Source organism: Schistocerca piceifrons, chromosome 3, assembly GCF_021461385.2.
Source record: "Schistocerca piceifrons isolate TAMUIC-IGC-003096 chromosome 3, iqSchPice1.1, whole genome shotgun sequence".
NCBI classification, from domain to species: Eukaryota; Metazoa; Arthropoda; class Insecta; order Orthoptera; family Acrididae; genus Schistocerca; species Schistocerca piceifrons.
This window is the reverse complement of record NC_060140.1, coordinates 224,108,122-224,112,809: the sequence shown is the minus strand read 5'-3', so window position 1 is coordinate 224,112,809 and position 4,688 is coordinate 224,108,122. Positions and strand designations below refer to the sequence as shown.

General features: G+C 38.5%; 1 non-coding gene across 1 annotated transcript; it reads left to right on the top strand.

Annotated features, from left to right (window-relative positions):
- Positions 1-4,280: 4,280 nt before the first annotated feature.
- Positions 4,281-4,355, top strand: Trnas-cga. The gene has a single exon. It is a non-coding gene; the product is annotated as a tRNA-Ser (tRNA).
- Positions 4,356-4,688: the final 333 nt, after the last annotated feature.

Here is a 4,688-nt window from a genome sequence, read left to right as displayed (position 1 = left end):
TGTAGGGTGAGCATCGTAGGTTATTAGCAAAATATTCTCAATGTCAGTAGTTACAAATATTACGTGCAAAATTAACATTAAGATCCCATCTGTTCGTTCACATAAGTCACTGTTATAGAAAATGCATCTCACTATGAAGCTGAACCAGGATTTATCAGCAACTATTACGTTTATTGTGGGGTGAGACTTGCAGCAGGTCTTGCTAAAGTGAGCCTATTAGAACTTTAATAACCACGGAGTCAAAACTCGTGTAGATCTCACAGTCACAATTTAAGATTATTTACATCACATATCTTGAATAAAGTTCCTACATCTTTGCATGCATTACGATCTTCAGCTAAATGCGACTATGTTTCTTCTGTATGTATTTTAATGATAAATTCGTATTATCTGTTTTATTATCTCTTCAAACCCAACAAAGAACATATTTGGCCCATATGGCATCCTGTCTGTCATCAGTTCATTTTTCATCCCGCTCCTAATTACGTCTTCCACATCAATTTGTACCTGATCTGTTGTACTTTTAAGTGTCTCCTTGTACCTCGGTACGATTAATTCCCAACGTGCACCTGGAGAGATGCTGTAAAACCATCAACTTTTGAATGATTTTCACATTAAAAGCCCATATGTCAGTCCTGTAGCTCAGAACTGATATACACCACAGTGCACCTAGTCCTCAACAGATGGCTGAGACAAATTTTCCACCAGTTATATATATATATATATATATATATATATATATATATCAACCTGCAGGATACCCTCTAAACCAAGAATATGAGATTTTCTTTAAATATTGTCTTGTCAAGTATTTATAGGTTCAAAGAAGTCTCCTAATTTATTTCATGTTAACAGTGCAGCGTAGAATTGTTCTTTAGAAATTTGCAAAGGTAGGTAGGTGAGTGGAATATTGATTTCCTCCTCATACTGACAGTCTATGCTTTGGCATGAAAGAACACTTGATGTTCACAGATTTTTAAGTATTACTTTTTATACACTGGTGAGCAAAAAAAATTATGACCCTTGCTTAAAATGATGTTGGTTGAACGTTGGAATGCAATACAGCACATTTCTGTGTGGTATGATTTGGGATGCCCGTGGTAGGTTTCTGGAGATATGAGGCATCAGATGTCTAAGCATAGTCCACATGGTTCACATAAGTTACAGGCTTATGGTCTTTGGGTATGGACCTGGCAACTGATGGCTTCCCAGATGTTTTGCATCAAACTCATAACAGGTCAATTTGGCAGCAGGACATCAACATGTGCTCCTCAAACCATTCATGCCTTGTGACACAGCTGTCCTGCTGCAAAATGCTATCACCACTGGGTAAGACGTCAAAGCATGAAGGAATGCAGGATGTCTTCAATAATGTTCAACTAGTCCACAGGTGGCATAGTGCTTTTGATTACTACCACAGATCTGGTGGAATCCCATGTGACTGTACCCAGCAAAATACTATCCTCACCAGCATGGGTTCTTGGTGCCTGGTGTAACCAGATACGTGGTTCATCTGACCTGGTAACGTATTTCCGTTGATCCACCATCCAATTTTGATGATCCAATATCCACTGTAATTTGCAGTTGATAATGTCATTAGGTCAGGATAAGAACACAAAAGGGTTGTCTGTCCTGCAACAACAGTGTGCTCTGAATGGTGTGCACTGGAACACTTGTGTCTGGACCAGCACTGTACTCTGTGATCAGATTTGCACACATATCTGCCTGTCCTGTAAACTAACTTCTGACCATCATGTTCCATAATGAGATGTGAATGCCCAACACCTTGTCACCTACTCATGGTTGATCCATCCTTCAGCCACTTTCCTTTGATGCTCATGACAGTAGAACATGTATAGCCAGCCAGCTCCGACATTTCTGAATGAGATGCTCATTACCAGGTTCTGGGCCATAACATTTTCTGTTTGTTAAAGTTTCTTACATTAGTCAAGTTCCCTTATCATTGCTAGAATGCTTCCTCTTCATCTCTCTGCTCCACTTATGTACTTTCCTTACCACATCAGTTGCCCACAACATCAATAAGTAGCATTCAACCTTGCAGTGGGCAATAGTGATTTCTTTCTTTCTTTTCTTTTTTTTCTTTTTGCATGTCAGTGTATGGTAATTACCAGTTCTATGATGTGTATGCTTAATTGTCATATTTTCTTGGGCAGATGATTTTTAACTTGCACTTGTCTGTTTTAACTACCAATTCACAATGGATATGTAGGTGAAATTGGCCAATAGTGGACTAACAGATACTGTATACAGTTGCAGGAAGAAAAAGTAGTCATATTGTAGAAAACTGTGGTCCTCCAGAAGCACAAGAACAGAATATAAGCATAATATATTTCCTTACTCCATCTGGGTTTAGAAGATGGAAATTATTAACATAGCGAGAACAGCTGGGCTGAAACATTTTGTAGGTCTGCTGTATGATTTTTTTTTAGGTTAGTTTGTCATCAGTTTGAATACCTACAATTGAAGAACTTTACACCTTGTTTATTATCACATATTATAGTGCTTCATTAATTGGAGATGTAATTTTGATACCACAAAACTAAATGAGATGTATTTGAAATTAAAGTTTGAAGTGAGCCCGATTTTACAAAACTAGTTAATAATATTTGTAATAACTTTCTTTGGTGTGTTTTCTTTTGAGTCACAACAGGGAAACTTGTACTATTTCTAACATTTCTCCTTATTCAAATAAACTGATGGCTCATTAAGAAAGTGCAAGAACAAGAATGCATTCATTCTTCACACACTGTGTTACATCAATCATGTCATCAAGGAGAGACTTGAGGAAGTCATATTATACTTTAAATGGCAGAGTCAGCCACTGCAGGCTATTTCAGTAAAGTATACTAACATTGACACATAATGGAAAAAAGGCCATTGCTCTTCCTCTTACTGCACACAGTAGCTATTTCTATGTAATACACCATCTAAAGGTGGTTCAGTAGGTATTTGTGTTCCAGATTTGGCTGCTGTTTCAATAAATTGTTTCACACAGTTTTCACTAAGATGAAGCATGCAGTACAATTAAGTAATTTGTTTTTTGTTTTTAGATGACTGCCGTAGCAGAATGTTGTCAAGTGATCTTGCACAGAACCCAAAGAAATTCTCGTCATATGTAAAACTGTTAGTGGCACCAAGGTTAGAGTCCAGCCCCTAGCGAAAGAGATAGAAACTGAAATTGAGGGTAGCAAAGCAAAAGCTGGAATGCTTAACTCTGTTTTCAAATGTTCCTTTACAAAGGAAATCTCCAGAGAAGTGCCCCAGTTTAATCCTCGTACCACTGAAAAGATGGATGAAATAAGCATTACTGTCAAAGCTCCAGGCCCCAATGGAATCCCTGTCAGATTCTATACTGAATTTGCAGCTAAGTTAGCCCCTCTTCTTACTATAATCTTCGAACAAAAATACATGCCCAGTTCTTGGAAAAAGGCACAGATCTCACCTGTCTACAAGAAGGGTAGTAGAAGTGATCCACGAAACGATTGTCCAATATCCTTAACATCAATCTGTTGTAGAATCTTTGAACATATTCTGAGCTCAAACATAATGAATTTTCATCCACAGAATGAGCTCCACAGTGCCAGCCAACATGGATTTCGGAAACATCAGTCCTGTGAAAACCAACTATACTGAATGCTTTGGATCAAGGCAACCAGCTAGATGCAGTATATCTTGATTTCTGGAAAGCATTTGACTCAGTACTGCACCTGTGCTTTTTGTCAAGAGTATGATCATATAGGGTATCAAGTGAAATTTGTGATTGGATTGAGGACTTTTTGGTAGAGAGGATACCGCATGTTATCTTGGATGGACAGGCATGATCAGATGTAGTAGTAACTTGGGGTGTGCCCCAGGGAAGTGTGTTGGGACCCTTCCTGTTCATATTGTACAGGATGATCATAATTAAAGTTAAACTTTCAAACCATTGTAGAAATAACACAACTGGTCAGAATGACGTCAAATTGCAACGTAATATTATCGGAGAAGGGGGAAAACGTGTGGCAGAAGAAAAATAAATAGTTAAAAAAGGTAGCAATAGATGGCACTGTAAGCATCATAATTTAATAGTCGTCCACTACAAATGACAAATGAATCATACAACAATGCCTAAGGAGTATGTTTGGTGTTAAACAAATTGTACTGCTGGAATGAGATTTTCACTCTGCAGCGGAGTGTGCGCTGAGAGCTTCTGTAAAGTTTGGAAGGTAGGAGACGAGGTACTGGCAGAAGTAAAGCTGTGAGTACCGGGCGTGAGTCGTGCTTTGGTAGCTCAGTTGGTAGAGCACTTGCCCGCGAAAGGCAAAGGTCCCGAGTTCGAGTCTCGGTCAGACACACAGTTTTAATCTGCCAGGAAGTTTCAAATTGTACTGCTTATTGTGCATGGATGTACAGGTGTGATACTGTTAGTTATGTAAGCCCATCCACCACAGCAAGGTCATATCACATTGGATGGGAAAAACTGGTTTTTAAGTGTCCTGAGGTCAAAAACTACATTAAAAAGTATCACTCAAAATCAAATTGGATTATTAATTTCCGTGTGACTGGTGCAAAACATGTTCAATTTGCTGATCACCGTTTTCTGCAACAAGTTGAAATTGAGAAACGGCATGTTCCACAACTGGTCGAAGTGTTTTCGGGGTCACGTACAGAATGTGTTGTGCAATGCA